At 42.3% G+C, this 18856-nt stretch overlaps 2 long non-coding RNA genes across 2 annotated transcripts; both read right to left on the bottom strand.

Annotated features, from left to right (window-relative positions):
* Window positions 1–11140: 11140 nt before the first annotated feature.
* LOC139433137 (uncharacterized) lies at window positions 11141–11532 on the bottom strand. The gene is made up of 2 exons (XR_011642717.1): window positions 11387–11532; window positions 11141–11272 (listed from the first exon to the last, which is right to left on the bottom strand). It is a non-coding gene; the product is annotated as an uncharacterized lncRNA (long non-coding RNA).
* Window positions 11533–13867: 2335 nt separating this feature from the next.
* On the bottom strand, window positions 13868–16691 carry LOC139433080 (uncharacterized). Its single transcript, XR_011642639.1, has 5 exons — window positions 16584–16691; window positions 16115–16307; window positions 15722–15829; window positions 14895–15021; window positions 13868–14812 (listed from the first exon to the last, which is right to left on the bottom strand). It is a non-coding gene; the product is annotated as an uncharacterized lncRNA (long non-coding RNA).
* Window positions 16692–18856: the final 2165 nt, after the last annotated feature.

Below are 18856 nucleotides of genomic sequence, written 5' to 3'. Positions count from 1 at the left end.
ATGATTACAACTTAAAAGTTCTCCATGAGGCGTGTGACGACTCGGATATTGAGGACATGGAAGCGGACAACTCTAAGGGACACAAAATAAATTGGGACCACACACCAACTAAAGGACCGAATCCAAAGAAATCAAAGGTTCGTGGCGAAACACAAATGGCAGAGGATAGCAGCAGCACCATTCTCCAGGCAATACAAGTCTTATCCGGAAAAATGGATGAACAGACAGAGCTGTTAAAAAAGTTTGAAAAACGCATTGAAGCAAACACTGAAGCAGCTAAAGAAAATAAGAAAGACATTTCTGCTCTTCAGAAAAAGTTTGATGATCTTCTGAAAGATAACACTTTACTACGTAAGTCTGGCGAGGAGCAAGCCCGCTACAAACGGAGGTGGAATCTGAGGATGAATGGTCTGCCTGAAAAAGAAGGAGAAAACACAAGAGAAGCTGTGATCGGGATACTCACAAGAGTTGTTCCGCTGTCTGTGGAAAAGCTGCGTGACTCAGTAGACACTGTCCATCGGCTGGGTATGAAGGGTAATGCAGCTACTTCCAACAACACACCGAGGTCAATCATCATTCAGTTCGGGATGAGGAATGTTCGTGACGAGATCTGGAAAAAGTCCAAAGATGCGAGAGTCTGCAGCGAGATGCACATTCGTTTCAAAGAGGATTTCTCCAAGGAGGACCGAGAGGCTCGCTCCAAGCTTTGAGCTCTGGTTCAAGAAGCCAGGAGAAAGGGGAAGAGAGCTTTTCTGAAGGAAGGCTTCGCGCTGATTGACAACAAAAGAGTGGACCCGGAATAACGTGAAAAACACCGCAGTAATTAACTGGAGGGACAGGGAGCAGGTTTTCGGTCCTCAGTAGGTATGCTGAAGTTTTCAGTTTGAGTGTTTATTTTTATTTTTTTAGGATTGGACATGTCTCAGGTTATATTCAAAATGTTGTGAGCTATTGCACTAAATATGTTTGTTAAGGGCTACGTTACTCACTCCTGCGCATCGATATAGCATTCCTTTGCGCATTTTCTTTAAGGTTTCTATCTTTGCTCTTTCAATGTTATCGTTCATATCCTTAAATGCTAGGGGGCTAAAAAACAATGTGAAACGTAAGGCAATTTTTCTTTTTTGTAAGGAACAAAAGGCAAATTGTGTTTTTCTGCAAGAAACTCATTCTGCAGAGGCAGATACAAAGTTCTGGAAAGTACAATGGGGAGACAACATTTTTTTCAGCCATGGAACATCACATTCGGCTGGAGTGTGTTATGATTCTGTTTAGTTGTGTGCTGTTGTGTGCTATTTCCTGTCTCACCCCTCTCTTCTCTGTTTTCCTCTGCAGGGCTGGTGTGTGACAGGGAGTTGGCTGGCTCCTCCCAGTAGCAGACGAGGCACACCTGTTTCCACTCACCTCTTTACCTGTAGATATAAAAGCCCGGTCCTCATGCCACTTCCCTGCCAGATAATTCCTCTGTGTTTCGACCCTCCGGTGTGTCTCGCTGCTCTCCTCGTTGTTTGGATTATTGTTTGGATTTTAGCCAGCCAACTTCCTGACTCCACTGCCGTATTTTTTTGTTCTCTGCTTGAATAAAGCTTTTTGTTTATCGACCATCTCTCTCCAGTCTTTTGCTTTGGGGTCCAAAATCCTATAGGCCGTAACAGAATTATCTGGCCAAAGCATGGACCCCGCAGAGACTGAGAGATTGAAGCAAGCTATTTCGACACAGGGAGCTCGTGTGGGGCAGCACGAACAAGCCCTACAAAGTATCATGGAATCCCTCCACAACCTTAATACCGGTTTCACTCAACTCAGCGGCCACTTGGACCAGTCTTTCACCCAGCTCAACACTCTGACGGCTCCAGTTCCTGCGCCACCGCCTCCAGCTCCTGAGATTCCAGTCATTCATCCCGGCCAACCCCGTGAACCATTCATCCCCACCCCTGTGAGGTATTCAGGTGATTCAGGGACATGCAGTCAGTTTCTTCACCAGTGCTCCATAGTTTTTGATCAGCAGCCTTTAACTTACTCCTCTGACAGAACTAGAGTAGCTTTCGTTATGAGTTTGTTATCGGGTAAAGCAGCTGCATGGGCGGTAGCCATAGCCAAGAGTAACCCAGCTATCTATAACTCCTTTCCTGTGTTTGAGACCGAGATGTATCGAGTTTTTGACCACCCGCTTCAGGGTAAGGAGGCCGGTAATCGGCTCCTTTCTTTACGCCAGGGTTCTGAGTCAGTCTCCACTTACTCAATTGATTTCCGCATTCTCGCAGCAGAGAGCGGGTGGGATGAGACGGCTCTACAGATAGTTTTTTCCCGTGGATTAAACGAGGAGTTAAAGAACGAGCTAGCTGCTCGAGATGAGACTTCGTCCCTTGAGGAGTTAATTTCTTTGGCCATTCGCTTAGATAATCGCCTCCGTGAGAGGCGTAGGGAGAGAACAGACAGGCAGAGATTCCCTCTCCCCTTTTCCCAACCCAAGTCACCATGTCCGCCTGGACAGTCTGCACCTCCTCAACAACGCCTGGAGCCTTTCTCCTACCGGGACCCACCCACCGTCTCCTCATCCCTAAGCCCAGAGGAGCCTATGCAGCTGGGGAGAATGAGGCTTTCACCTGCTGAACGGGAACGCCGTTTCCTCCAGAGGCTCTGCATATACTGTGGTCAGGCTGGCCACATTCGAGCCAACTGTTCCGCTCGGCCAAAAGAGCAGGCTCAGCAGCCGGGGGAGGGGCGCTGGTGAGCCATACTTCTGTCTCCCCTTCCCACGCTAATCGTCTCCAGTTAAAGGGTACGGTTTCTAGTTCTCAAGTTTCCCTTCCTCTCCAAGTCTTAGTTGATTCAAGGGCTGATGAAAATTGTATTGACTCTGACCTGGTTTTCCAGTCTAATCTCCCCTCAGAACTCCTTCCCGAGCCCAAGAACATTTTTTCCCTTGATGGTAGGCTTCTTGCCCGTGTAACTCACCGTACTGCCCCAGTGTCATTGTTACTCTCAGGTAATCATCACGAGACCATTTCCCTGTATCTCATTCCCTCACCCCTTTCTCCGCTGGTGTTAGGTCTCCCCTGGCTTAAACTCCACAACCCACACATAGACTGGGCCACCTTATCCATCGTCAATTGGAGTTTGTTCTGCCACTCACTGTTTACACTCTGCCATACCCACCACTGTTACTTCAAAACCTGTTCCCCCCCCAGACCTGTTGACCTCACGTCAGTTCCCTCTGAGTATCATGACCTCCAGGAGGTTTTCAGCAAGGATCGTGCCCTGTCTCTACCACCTCATCAACCTTATGACTGTGGCATTGACTTGCTCCCCGGTGCTCCCTTGCCTTCGAGCAGACTTTATAATATCTCCAAGCCGGAGAGGGAGGCCATGGAGACTTATATCACTGACTCTGTTGCTACTGGTCTCATTCGCCCTTCTCGCTCTCCATTGGGGGCAGGGTTTTTTTTTGTTGACAAGAAGGATAAGACTCTACGCCCATGTATTGATTTCAGGGGCTTGAATGACATTACTGTAAAGAATAAGTATCCTCTTCCGCTCATAGACTCAGCTTTTGGTTTCCTCCATCAAGCCACCATCTTCTCTAAGTTGGACCTCCGAAATGCCTACCACCTAGTTAGGATAAGGGAGGGAGACGAGTGGAAGACTGCGTTTAAGACGCCCCTGGGACATTTTGAATATTTAGTTATGCCTTTTGGGTTAACTAACGCCCCTGCTGTGTTTCAGACACTCATTAACGATGTCCTTCGTGATATGCTTAACAGATTTGTCTTTGTGTATCTTGATGATATCCTCATTTTCTCTCGTGACCCCCAAGAACATGTCCAACACATGAGGTTGGTGCTGCAGAGACTCCTGGAGAACAGACTTTATGTTAAGGCTGAGAAGTGTGCCTTTCATGTTTCCTCTGTTTCATTCCTGGGTTTTGTGGTGGAGAAGGGACAGGTCAGAGCCGACCCTGCCAAAGTCATGGCAGTGGCCGAATGGCCCACTCCTACAACGAGAAAGCAACTCCAAAGGTTTCTTGGTTTTGCCAACTTTTACCGCAGGTTTATTCGTGACTATAGTCGAGCAGCCGCCCCACTCACCAAGCACTCACAGTTAATGTTCCCTTTGTGTGGTCATCTGAAGCTGAGGCTGCTTTTGCTATGTTGAAGTGTTTGTTTTCCTCTGCTCCTGTGTTATCTCACCCTGATTCTTCAGCCCCTTTCGTGGTCGAAGTGGATGCCTCCGACACTGGTGTAGGGGCAGTCCTCTCCCAGCGCTCAGCCTCCGACCAGAAGTTGCATCCCTGCGCCTTCTTTTCCCGCCGGCTCTCCCCGGCAGAAAGAAACTATGATGTGGGAAATCGGGAGCTTCTGGCAGTAGTCTTAGCCCTGCAGGAATGGAGGCACTGGCTTGAAGGCACAACTCATCCGTTTGTGGTATGGACGGACCACAGAAACTTAGCTTATCTCCGTTCTGCTCGCAGGCTCAACTCTCGCCAGGCTCGATGGGCACTTTTTCTGGGCCGGTTCAGCTTCACCCTCACCTATCGGCCAGGCTCACGGAACATCAAGGCAGATGCCCTGTCACGTCAGTTCGCTCCTCCGGTTGAGGAGCCATCCGCAGGAACCATTCTTCCATCCTCCTGTGTGGTGGGAGTAGCCAGGTGGGAGGTTGAGAAGGTGGTCCTGGAGGCACAAGAGGACCATCCAGCTCCTGAGGGTTGTCCACCGGGTCGGCTGTTCGTTCCACCGCACGCCAGATCTTCAGTGCTCCAGTTGGGACATGATTCTAAGATAGCTTGCCATCCAGGAGCACTTCGGACTCTAGGCCTCATCCAACAACGCTTCTGGTGGCCCTCCATGTCCTCTGACGCCAAGAAGTATGTCGCCGCCTGCTCCATCTGCGCCCGCAGTAAGGCATCCCACCGCGCCCCTGCTGGTCTTCTCCGCCCTCTTCCCATTCCTCATCGGCCTTGGTCTCACATCGCCATGGACTTCGTGACGGGTCTTCCCCCATCGGAAGGAAATACAGTTATCCTGACGATTGTTGACCGCTTTTCCAAGGCCGTACACTTCGTTCCCCTACCTAAGTTACCTTCTGCTCTGGAGACTGCTACACTAATCACCCAGCATGTTTTTAGATTGCATGGCATTCCTCTGAACATTGTTTCTGACAGGGGTCCGCAATTTGCCTCTCGAGTCTGGAAAGCCTTTTGCCAGGCATTGGGGGCGTCGGCCAGTCTGTCATCAGGTTACCACCCGCAGACCAACGGCCAGACTGAGCGTGCGAATCAGGACCTGGAGGCAGCCCTTCGCTGTGTCTCTTCTCACCATCCAGTCTCCTGGGCCTCCCACCTGCCTTGGGTTGAATATGCCCACAACTCCCTGGTTTGCTCCGCCACAGGAATGTCTCCATTCATGGCTTCTGTTGGGTTCCAACCCCCTCTCTTCCCCGCCCAGGAGAGGGATGTGGCAGTCCCCTCAGTACAGGGGCATCTTCAGCGGGCCCGCAGAGTCTGGCATGAAGCTCGGGCAGCTCTCGTTCGCACTGCTGCTCGCAACCAGAGGCTTGCAGACCGCCATCGCACTCCAGCCCCGGGCTACCAGCCCGGTCAGAAGGTCTGGCTGTCCTCCCGTGATCTGCCACTCCAGACTGACTCCCGCAAACTGGCACCCAGGTACATTGGCCCGTTTGTCATTGAACGGATTATTAACCCCGCTGTGGTTAGGCTCAAGCTGCCTGCTGCCTTGAATGTCCACCCATCATTTCATGTCTCACTTCTCAAACCAGTTTCCTCCAGTCCTCTGAGCCCTCCGGCCGAGCCCCCTCCTCCCCCCCGGAGTATTGACAATCATCCTGCTTTCACCGTCCAGCGGTTGTTGGATGTACGAAGGCGAGGCCGGGGGTTCCAGTACTTGGTGGATTGGGAGGGGTACGGACTAGAGGAGCGTCAATGGGTCTCCCGCTCCCTGATTTTGGACCCTGCTCTCCTTAGGGACTTTTATGAGAGGTACCCGGACAGGCCTGGTAGGACGCCAGGAGGCGTCCGTTGAAGGGGGGGTACTGTTATGATTCTGTTTAGTTGTATTTTTGTTGTGTGCTTTTGTGTGCTATTTCCTGTCTCACCCCTCTCTTCTCTGTTTTCCTCTGCAGGGCTGGTGTGTGACAGGGAGTTGGCTGGCTCCTCCCAGTAGCAGACGAGGCACACCTGTTTCCACTCACCTCTTCACCTGTAGATATAAAAGCCCGGTCCTCATGCCACTTCCCTGCCAGATAATTCCTCTGTGTTTCGACCCTCCGGTGTGTCTCGCTGCTCTCCTCGTTGTTTGGATTATTGTTTGGATTTTTGCCAGCCAACTTCCTGACTCCACTGCCGTATTTTTTTGTTCTCTGCTTGAATAAAGCTTTTTGTTTATCGACCATCTCTCTCCAGTCTTTTGCTTTGGGGTCCAAAATCCTATAGGCCGTAACAGAGTGATGATTTTATTTAACAGGTTACCTGGAAATATAATTGACCACAGGAGTGATACAAACGGTCATTGGCTAATGGTTGTGACTGATGTTAATGGGACTAATTACATACTGGTGTGTGTTTATGGATATAACAGAAAGATTAAAAACAATAATTTTCTTTCAATCTTGTGCCAAAAATTAGAGGAATGGAAATTACTTTATATGACTGATAAGATTATAATCAAAGGGGATTTTAATGTAGTTCCTGATGAGTGGTTAGATCGTCTTCCTTTAAGGGGACATTGTCATAATTTTAATGATTCTATTATTCACTTGGCCTCTAAACTTAATTTAACTGATGTTTGGAGAATAAATAATCCCTCAAAGTCACAATATACCTGGTTTAACTCTTCTAACAATGGTCAGTGTTCTAGGCTCGATTATTGGTTAATCTCTACTAGTTTAACTAATGTCTCAAAGTGTGACATTTCAGCATCACCTCTGACTGATCACTGTGTCATCTCTTTGTCCTTTTTACAATGCAATTTCAGTCCCAATCTTAAACCTATATGGAAATTCAATAATAGTCTTTTGGAGAATGCAAACAGTTTTTTGTAAAAAGATCAAACAACTGATAAAAGAAACTCTGGCTTTGGATATGTCATCTCTCAGTAAATGGGAATGGTTTAAATTTAGTGTGAGACAGATTGCGATAAATTCCAGTAAATACTCCTCTAGATTAAAGAAACAAAAACAACAAGAGATGACAAGTGAAATTAATAATTTATGCCTTAAAACTGAGTTATCATTGGATGAGCAAATTAAACTGAACAATTTACAAACTCAATTAGACAATATGTATTTGGAAAAAGCTAAGGGCGCTTTTATTCGTTCGAGAGCCCGATGGATTGAGCAAGGAGAGAAAAACACTTCTTATTTCTTCAATCTTGAAAAGCAAAGACAAGTGAAAAAGAAAATCACAAAACTGAGTGTTAATGATGTCACGATTGAAAATCAAGACCAGATAAACGAAGAAATTAGACTTTTTTTATAGCAATTTATATAACTCAAAGTTTTCTAAAGAAAACTGATAACTTTTTTAGTAAAATTACAGAATTCAAAAAGACAATAGATGATCCTTTTAAACAGTATATGGACGATCGACTACAAATTGAAGAATTAGATAGTGCATTACTGCAAATGTCTGGTGGCAAATCACCAGGGCTGGACGGTATAACCATAGAGTTCTACAAATATTTTTGGTCAGATGTGCGAAAAATGCTTTATAAGGCTTTCACAGATTGCATTTCAGCAGGAAACCTTTCGCCAACCATGAAACATGGCCTTATTACCTTAATTCCAAAACCAAATAAAAATAATCTTTTGTTGGATAATTGGAGACCTATTACCCTACTATGTAATGATTACAAACTGTTAGCACATGTTTATGCTAACAGGTTAAACTCAGGTCTGAATCAACTAGTAGATGAATGTCAATCAGCCTTTATTAAGGGCAGAAGTATTCATAACCATACCAGACTGATACTGGATATGCTCGATTACCAGGAGTTTATTGATACTGAAGGTCTCGTATTATTTCTGGATTTTTATAAGGCTTTTGATACTGTTGAACATTCCTTTTTAATGGAAACTCTAACATTTCTGGGTTTTGGTGAACATTTCTGCAACATAATTAAGATGCTCTATTCGGACATAGATAGTTCTGTATCTTTGAACCCTGGAATGAGCCCTAGGTTTAAGGTTTTACGTGGTATTCGACAGGGTTGCCCTATTTCCCCAAAATTATTTATTCTGACCACCCAAGTTTTAACGACGCTTATTATAAAGAATCACAAAATATTAGGCATTACCCTCTTTGACAAAGAATTTAAAATTAGTCAATTCGCGGATGACACATCCATTTTCCTAAAGAATAAATCCATGGTAAAGGAAACTCTTAACACAATTTCAATTTTTTCAAAAGCATCAGGGTTATCTCTTAATCTTTCAAAATGTGAATTACTCCCTATCCATTCATGTGATGATTCCGTTATTGACTCTATTAGAGTGGTACCTGAAGTGAAATATTTAGGAATAACATTATCTAAAAATTATATCAGGAGAGAAGATCTTAATATTTGTAACCGTATCACAGATATGAAGAAATCTCTCAGTCGTTGGTTAACTAGAGATCTTACTATTTTTGGCAGAGTTCTTCTTACTAAAGCAGAAGGTATATCTAAACTTATTTATCCATGCCACTCGTGTTTTGTCTCTTCGGCCAATATTAAAAAAACCAACTCAATTATTTTCCAATTCTTGTGGAGAAATAAAACTCACTACATTAAAAAGTCACAGCTTGTTAAAGAATATGATAAAGGCGGAATTAAAGCTTTAGACTTTGAATCAATGATTGGAACAATTAAAATAAAATGGTTGAAAGCTTTTTTGTCCCAGCCAGAATCCATGTGGTTCCATATTCCAAAGGCCATATTTAAACGTCTAGGAGGGTTTGATTTTCTTTTAAAATGTGATTTTGAGGTTAATAAGATTCCGACCAAATTGTCAAATTTTCATAAGCAGGTACTTCATTATTGGAAAATGATATTTACCCACAATTTTTCTCCTCATGGATCTACTTTATGGAACAATAGAGTGATTATTATAAACAGAAAATCCTTGTTTAGGAGTGATTGGTATGAGAGGGGTATTTTGTTTGTTAGTGATTTACTAGATTGCAATGGTAAACTGCTAGATGTTTTGGCTTTTTCAACGAAATACAATATAACGTGTACTGCTAAAGATTATAACAAAATCTGTAAAGCAATTCCTCTACCACTTATTGAAATGATTCATAATACTTTACTGTACTCAAATGTTGTATCAGTTTTACCTAATTTGGAATTTATTGGCGATACTCTTAAGAATAACAAATCTATTAATGCTTCTTTGAAATCCCACTTTTTTCACAATTTGAACAGAGGCTTATTTCCACAAGGGACCGATTTAGACACTTTATCTGTAATGGAAAAAGCTCTCACTTATTTTATAAAATGGCCTATTTCTCCTAAAGCAAAAGAAACTCATTTTAAAATTGTTCATAAAATCTACCCGGTTTCTACTTTTTTAAATTCAAGATTTAAATTTTAAGTGGAACCATGTTCCTTTTGTAATCTATCTGATGAATCGTTGGAACATTTATTTTTCTCATGCCCTTTTTCCAAATTGTTTTGGTCGAATGTGAGAGATTGGTTGTTACTTAAATTAACAAACATTCCGGCCTTCAAAATATATCACATTTTATATTATATGGATAATTTGGATTCTCCCATATCTGATTTGGTAAATATAATTATTATTTTGGGTAAATATCATTTACATTGTAGTAAATGGAGAAGAGGCAAGCCCTCCTTTCACTGTTTCATAAATTAGTTCAAGTACTTTTTTCTGTCCCTTAGGAAAATACAATCTTGTAACATGTCTATAAAGATTTGCAATGACATTTCCAAATGGTTATTATTTAAGTAAACTTAATGCCTCTCAAATATTTTTGTGCCTTTATGCTTTTTTCTCTCCCCCTGGCTCTTTTTGGATGTATTTTTTTTTGTCTTATTGTGAATGGATGTCTTGCACTTATGTTGATAAGTTGATGATATCCTCACCGACCTTTTGTATGTTTTAAAAATGTTCAATAAAAAAAAAATATATATATAGATAGAAGAGTTACGACACCGGAAGTCCAAAAACGGTTATCGTCACGTGGTTCATGTAGACGAGGATCGTTCCCCGGAAGTTCATGGCGGGCAATGTGAATGCATTGATGACAGGAGATAGAACTACGATTTTTGTTAATTATTAGTGAATAAAGGTTTTGATTTGCAATATTTATACAACAAATCGATGTGTATGTATTTACATCAATATGTTTTAAAAAATAAAATCGAATTTGCTAATATTAAGTGATAATATTAGGATTAGTGTGAACAACTAGTTTACATGTTACTAACAGTGCCTTGTTAAAGAGCCTGTTGCTGTTTATTTATAGCTTTGAATTCTTTCAAACCAATATTATCTTCTTAAACTTGTATGGTAGTCAGGAGGATCACTTTATAATGTTTGATACATTTAGAGGGAGGGGATCTAAAGTAATGCTTTAAAATTCAGATTGGATTCATTTCTACCATTTTCTTAAATTCATGGTAGTTTCAGTAATCCCCTGGTAATTGAGGACACAAGTTATCTAAATGACTAATGTCATCTTTATGGCTTTCAGAAAGGACGGGAGACCGACAGGTGACTATCAAAGGACTAGCAGCAGCAGCAGGACTAGCAGCATATGATGATAATGATGATGTTAAATGTGTTGTTTTAGGAACATCCATTGCAAATACATGGAATTCAATAAACATTGAATAGCATATCATGCAGTTTGTCGGTGCCTTTTCCTCCGTGTTGTCCTGGTTTGCTGTGCTGCCTCCTAGTAGCCACCATGGTTTGCTGTGCTGCCTGGGGATGCTCAAATCGCTCAGAGAAAGGAGTACGAATGTACGGCTTCCCCACTGACACAGAGCGGAGTAAAAAATGGCTGGCTCAAGTCAGCAGGAGCAATTTCACGACCAACAGCAACACAATATGTGATGTAATTATATACAAACACTGCATTTGCACTTTTTCACAAAACGAAAACCACACCATTGGGAAAGCTTAATGTTTTGTTTAATACAAAAAAACAGGGAAAGGCTTGAAAAACACAGAGTTGAGACTCAGGGTGCAGGGTGAGGGTCTCAGTGCAGGTATTCAGGCTCCATTGAACCCCCCTCTGGTTCTTGTGCTGAAAAAGGGAGTAACAGACAGGAGAAAGGGTTATACACACAGCACACCTATTGGATGGGAAATGCCTTGGGGAGATAAGGTGTTTACTTATATAAAACAGTATTAAACTTACCTTGTGTTTTCACTCTCACTTAAGTCCCTCTCCCTTTGCCATCAATCCAGAATCAGCTGAGCTGCAACATTATACAGACAGGTAATAATCAACATAATCACAAGGACACAATATGGCTCTGCTAAAAACACTCACTCTTACACGCACCAAAGTTATATTTATCTAATATTTAACTCCCTCCACCCCCGCATACAATCGCGTTTAGAAGCCCCTCTTCTCTAATTCAACATGTTGGACGAAATTACATTAAGAGAACGGAATTTACAATTAAAGGCTGTTCAACGTGTGTTGCTAACTTGCTTCGGTATGCTAGCTTAATCTGTTATCTGTAAACGTTCCCTAAATCTACTAATTTAGGGATAATCCACTGACATCCTTTAATACACATGTTCATTTGAATCAGATGGACTGATAATATCCGCAATATAAATCTTTAAACTTCTTCTTACCTTTAAAAGTCCGTCACGAACGGTGTATTATGCTGCAACTCCACAGCTCTGCCAGCCTTGGCGCTAACTTCCGGGGAACGATTGAGAGGCTCCACGATCCGCCATTGCTGTAAAAAAGTGGTCCATTGGAGTGAACGGAGATGTCGTAACTCTTCTATTAAATAGCTCTGGCTCTGCCCAGGTCCTAAACTGTAATGGAAATGCACCACGGCCTCCGCCGGCCAGCGAGGCAGCCCGAGGCCTGAGCGAGGACGCTTAGGGACGCTTAAACGGGGCTACCCTGTTGTAGTGGAAATGCGCCAAGTGTGCACGGCCAGATACGTCTCGAGAAGCTGACTCAGATAAGGACATATATGATAGATTATGATATTATATGATCGATGATCTGATTGATGATGTGATATGAATGATAAGTGTGACACGTCGGCGTTTTCTCTTCATACGGCAGTTTAAACTGTATTTCCTTTATACTTAATAGATTTAAACTCCGCACACTGAGCTCTGATCAGGCGGTGCCCGTGCTTTCACTGAGTTGATCTCTTTTCTATAGACGCCGCGGTCGGAGGCAGGCAGCATCAGGTAAAACAAGTTATTTATGAAGGTAGATATGGTGAAAAATACGAGAGCGTGAAAACCTGATGTGAGCACTTGCAGAAAAAAAATCTGAGCTTGTGTGCATACATTTACACTTTTATAAAATATCCACGTAACTGTGAACCAAATGTACACTTGTATAAAATATCCACGTAACTGTGAACCAAATGTACACTTGTAAAAAATATCCACGTAACTGTGAACCAAATTTGAAGTCACAGAAGAAAAAAATAAAAGTTTTGTAGCTTGTAGAAAAAAAATGAACTTAGTGATGAAATGTTCACTTGCAGAAAAATACATATTTTTTAAATATATTTTCCATTACAACCGCAACTTTATTTATTACAACCTCTCAAATCAGTCATTATAACTTGACGAATCTGCTCTGTGGCAGTATAAATCGACGAATCTGCGGTCTTGACTTTTGCTACACTTCTTGCGATAAATGTGTCGCAAAAGTAATTTTCACCTGTAGATGTGTATGGGAGTTATTCCCTATCTTTATTCAAGAGCGTGGTATTTAAATTTGAGAGCATACTTTATGTATTTATTTCCCTCAAACTCTGTCCTCGCACTCAAATAGTGCCTGCTTGCACTTAGATTTGCTCTGTTTGTGCTCAAACTGTACGCTTGCACTCAGATATATTGCTGCTCAGAATTATTCTGTGCGAGCTCGAAACTTTTTCTCCTCTCAGAATTATTCTGTGCGTGCTCGAAACTTTTGTGCAACAATCCTGTCAAAATCCCTCAACCAATAGGAGGCCAGGTGTCCTTGCGGGTGCGTTCGCTTTACTTATTACAGCGTCCCGTCAGGGCGGTTACTCTTTGGTTTATAAACTCCAGCCCTCCACGGCTTTATAACATGTACTTCACTTGTTTGATTTACAACTTTTTTTGGGGGGGGTGGGGGAGGAAGCACAGTTAGTATATATATATACATGTAATAGTTTTTATTATTAAATAATGATGTTCAAAATAAAATAGTCCCTCCGTTGCCTTCTGCACAAAACATAGTGCGAGGTGGTTGCTATGCAACAACAATAACAGCTAGAGAACATAATAGACAGACAGCATTGTCGTCGTTTAGGTGCTTTTTTTTCTGGAGATAGGCACTTCTCAATCCACTCCTCCATAGTAAGGCCACCCCGGAGGTCGAAGTTAACCTTAAATGTTTCCATTTTAAGCTTTGTTAGTTAGTTAGTTTCGTGACGGACGTAATGTAACAGTTGTAACCATATGGTTGTAACCATAGACATATAAAGAGTAGACGCCGCATCGACCGCTGCTGCCTATTGGCGCTGACGAGCCGTGGGGCCGCCATCTTGGACCGGTCACCCGCTCCACTCAGTGTAATCTGTCTGGCAGGCGCAATGAAGTGTCAGCGCATTTTATCAATCATAACTCGCTGAATACAAAACTGATTTTCACGGGGGGGGGGTTCTGCAAACGTCATATATGTAGGCATGATACCGGACACATGATTCGGCGTATTTTAATATTCATAGTAGGCTTAACAGCAATAGAATATTCTGGTATTTGATAGCCTATGTTATGTATGATAGGTATTTTGCAAAAGACACACGATATATAATATATACACACACACACGTAAAAAAACACTAATGGTCTATATATGATAGAGAAGCATATTGTGTAGGCCTATACTCAGCTATTTTAATAAGTTGAAAAATGAAGAAACAATAATACATTATACATAGACAGAAGTTATATATCAGTAAAAATGAATATCTATGTCATAAAAAATGAAAATGTACTTCTATATCTATATAAAAAATGTAAATGTTCAAGTTAAACACAAGAACATGACACCACCCCGCCCAAACCATATTTACACAAAGTTGCTCATGACACCCGAATGCCCCGTGCATGCGGCTCCTCCAAAGCATGACTGAGAACCTCTTTCTCATATCTTTGTCTTTGGGAAACCATCAAAATAAAAACGGGAGATTTGAGAGTCAACACAAAAACATTTTAAGAAGGAGGTCAAGCTTATTTTCTTCCTTCTTCTTCCTAGATAGATTAGATTAGATTTTAGATTTAGATTAGGACCCCTTGTGTTTCAGGTGACAAAGACTTCGTCAGGTAATATGCAATGGGAGCCTTCCAATGTCCGTGTAGGCCAACCACCATGAACACAAGAGCCTCAGTAGCAGCATCGGTCTCATTGTTTCCATCACCCATGTCTACAAAAGCAGACATTGACTGGTTATGTGGATTATATTGCACATGTTTTCTGATGGCCATGTCATCCAACATGAGTGAAACACATCCATATTTAGCCTGGTCGTCCTGGCATCTTCTCTCCAGCATATCCAGCATCATCTTGTTCAGGCCAGGCTTGCCATCCACCGAACACAGCCACCTGTAAAAAAATTGAGAAGTAGCTATTTAACGTACTTGCAACCGTAATTTCCAAAAATGAAATTGAACAACATTAAGACTACCTTTTTGTTGTAGTCTCTCTGAGGTATTTGTATGCCTTTGGACCATGTAGATGGAGTGTGAGGGCACATTCTCTGTGGTCCTTGGAGTACTCATGGCCCTGCTTTGCCTTCAAGTCTATTTGAAGATCTGAAATTGTATGAGAAAAAATTAATAAGTCCCCTTCATATAATAACAAAGGAGTTTAATAAAGAGTGTAAGAGTAAGATGTACATGAATCTCAAAGTGCTACTTTCATCTTCCCTGAGTAGAAATCAAGCCTCTTTGAGTTCTTCATTAATGAGGTTCTTTTCCCTCAAATCCCCCAAAAGAGTCCTCACTGTGGTCTCTGCCCTCTTTTCTCTAGCCATGGCATTCTTCCTCTCTCACTCGAGACTCTCCACTCTTGCTAAAGCTTCATTGAGTCTGGCCTTAAGAGCAGTAGGAGAAGCAGGCGAGACATAGCTATGATCCCAGTAGAAAGAGGGATGAACATGGTTTGAGTGATGTTTCACTTCACACACAACACTTTGACACAACTAGAGTATGGCCCACATTCTTTCTTATAGTCATCACCTGTCAAAGCCACTGCCAGCATCATGCGTGTGTGTGTGTGTGTGTGTGTGTGTGTGTGTGTGTGTGTGTGTGTGTGTGTGTGTGTGTGTGTGTGTGTGTGTGTGTGTGTGTGTGTGTGTGTGTGTGCCAGGAATGCATGTTCAACATGTCTTCAATTGTGTGTGTATGTGTTTATTTGTGAGTGTGTTTAATATGAGTGGCAGCAAACAAGAGAGATGAGATTTGACTTTGTCTAGGACCATTATGATATGATGTTGAAAATAGAAATACTCACATCATTAGGCTGAGGTTGTGAGGTTGAAGCTTCTGGGTCGTCCTGAGGGGCCACAGACAGGCTCTCTTCAGCTTTTCTGGAAGTAGACGTAGTCCTGCCCTTTTCTGGCTAAAATGAAAAAGCAGAATACCACACACACACACACACACACACACACACACACACACACACACACACACACACACACACACACACACACACACACACACACACACACACACACACACACACACACACACACACACACACACACACACACACACACACACACACACACACACACACACACACACACACACACACACACACACACACACACGTCACCCTGCCCTGTTATTGATAATAGAATATTTACATTTATGAATGCTAATAACCGTATGATGATACACCTACTCTTTGGAGGTGAACCGGGAAGCTGAAGATGGAGGGAATAACACCATCTCTGAGTCGGACAATCTGTCCTGTCCTGTCAAACTCGTCCTGCTTACAATGCTCACTGCAAATCACGGATGACTCGCTTGCAGTGAACCCTTCCCTCCTCAAAGCAACTTCCCACTTCTTTCTCATATCTTTGTCTTTGGGAAACCTTCAAAATAAAAACGGGAGATTTGAGAGTCAACACAAAAACATTTTAAGAAGGAGGTCAAGCTTATTTTCTTCCTTCTTCTTCCTAGATAGATTAGATTAGATGTTACTGTATTCATCCCACAACGGGGACATTCACTTGTTACAGCAGCGATTTATAAAGTCTCAGTTGGCCATGAACATAATGTTTGCTGGCTACGATTTCGCTGGCGGACATCAATACAGTACAATAATATTCTATTTACAAAATACAACCAATTATAATGTTGAATCTTACTTGTGAAAAGTAATCCCCCGACCCCTGTTCGCAATCGTCCGCCGATTTGCACAGCAATATGCTGCACAGTGCTCTGGCATCTTGAAACCTCTGCTGTCTATGGGTAGAATGTCTGTAGGATGACCGGTCCAAGATGGCGGCCGTATTTCTTGCGCCCCAGCAGCCAATGCGGCGTCTACTCTTTATATGTCTATGATTGTAACGGTTCTCAGACGCGGAGGGATACTGAATTTGGGAAAAGTAACTACAATTATACCCGGGATATACGCTCATTATATCACGACTAAGAAACATCAGATTGCTTGATTTGAATTGTCCGTTTTATAAACATGTACTAACTGTGCTTACACCCCCCCCAAAAAAAAGTTGTACAGCGAAGTGATGTACATGTTATGTTATAAAGCCGTGGAGGGCGGGAGTTTATAAACCAAAGAGTAACCGCCCTTACGGGACGCTGTAATAAATAAAGCGAACGCACCCGCAAGGACACCTGGCCTCCTATTGGTTGAGGGATTTTGACAGGATTGTTGCACAAAAGTTTCGAGCGCGCACAGAATAATTCTGAGAGCAGAAAAAATTTCGAGCACGCACAGAATAATTCTGGGCAGCAATATATCTGAGTGCAAGCGTAGTTTGAGCACAAGCAGAGCAAATCTAAGTGCAAGCAGGCACTATTTGAGTGCGAGGGCACTATTTTAGTGCGAGGACAGAGTTTGAGGGAAATAAATACATAAAGTATGCTCTCAAATGTAAATACCACGCTCTTGAATAAAGATAGGGAATAACCCCCATAGATGTGGGGGGAGGGAGGGGGGTTGGAGCGAAAGGAGCTATCAGAAGGACAAGGCTCGGGTGACTGGAGACTGCGGGGCTAACGGTTCGTGTCGCTACCAGTCCGCTGACATGGCGCATCAATCAACGGTACATTTTGCCCATTACTTGCCCAGTAGGCTATTACTTTGAATATTATTATTGTGATTGAGGATTAAATCCGCTTTGAAGACCACCGTTTAATATCGTGCAGTTTAGCGGCAAAATAACGTCAGTTAGCCAGCTAACGATAGCTTTGTTGAGTTTATGCTAGTGGTTGTAGTCTATACAGCAGTAATTCATATATTATAGCCTACTGCTTTGGCACTAACGGTTGATAACCGTTTATGAAAATAAAACCAATTGAACTGTACTGAAATAATGACAAGTTTTATAATTGTCTTGGGCTCCTGCTGTGTTTTTAAAGCCTTTGTAAATTATCCATGCTATTTTCTATTTAGAACGAAGACTTCAGAATCTTAAAATTCCTTAACGTTTGTATGCAATTGTGCTAAATTCAACTCTGGAATCAAGCAAATATTAATATGTTTGCATGACATTAGTTATTTATATTTTGCCATCACTGAACTATACGTTTAATACATTTAAGTCAAGCTAAGGTACATGTGTTACATGTGTACAGCTAATTAGTGCTCTTACCTGTGATGCCTCCTCCAAACAGCATAATAACCAGACTGTATCATTAAAACTAAGTACCAGTTCTAGTTCCTTGACTTTAGACAAACAATTCAAAAGACAACATGTATTTAAAGACCAATCTTTATTTGAAGGTGCCTCTTAACCTGAGATATTAGTTATACAGTAATAGTATTGACAATCTAAAAAAACTGAGCAACTCAACAGTCAACTTTATATTTCTTATTGTCTAAAGCATTTATTATTTTCATTTTCCCCCTCTCATATTCAGTGTGGACGGATTGAGACAGCGTGATGTCCAGAGGGCTGCAGAGACTTCAGGGAGAAACCTCCGTGTGATGGACGTCCTGTCTGTTGGTTTGGAGAGGACTGAGGGTCTTTCCTCAGCGAGGAGGACCAGGGCTGATGAAGGAGCCCATGCTGGGCAAAGCTGATACCAACTGCACAGGCCTAGTCTGTCACGTTATTTGACTAAATGTGTTTACTTATACATTTAATAGGTTTACACCTTCTGTCCATATGTGCTTTTTATTTAAAACATTTGATTAACTTTTGGTTCACATTTCAATAAATTGTATTTGCACTCCTTTTGTCCATTATTCTTACTGAAAATGTTAGATTACACATTCACATCTGACTGAAGATTGGCCCCATTTATTTGTGACGTTGCAAACTCTGCGGTACAAGGCACAAGTGATGTGAAGCTCATAAAGTGAGGCAAATAGAAATAATCAGCTGATGGAGTGTAGATGTGGAAATAGGTGCATTCGATCAGCTGACTATGTTTTTCGCCACACTTTATAAGC

This window comes from Pseudochaenichthys georgianus, chromosome 24 (assembly GCF_902827115.2).
Source record: "Pseudochaenichthys georgianus chromosome 24, fPseGeo1.2, whole genome shotgun sequence".
NCBI lineage: Eukaryota > Metazoa > Chordata > Actinopteri > Perciformes > Channichthyidae > Pseudochaenichthys > Pseudochaenichthys georgianus.
Note: the sequence above shows the minus strand (reverse complement) of the source record. Positions and strands in the feature narration are given on the sequence as shown.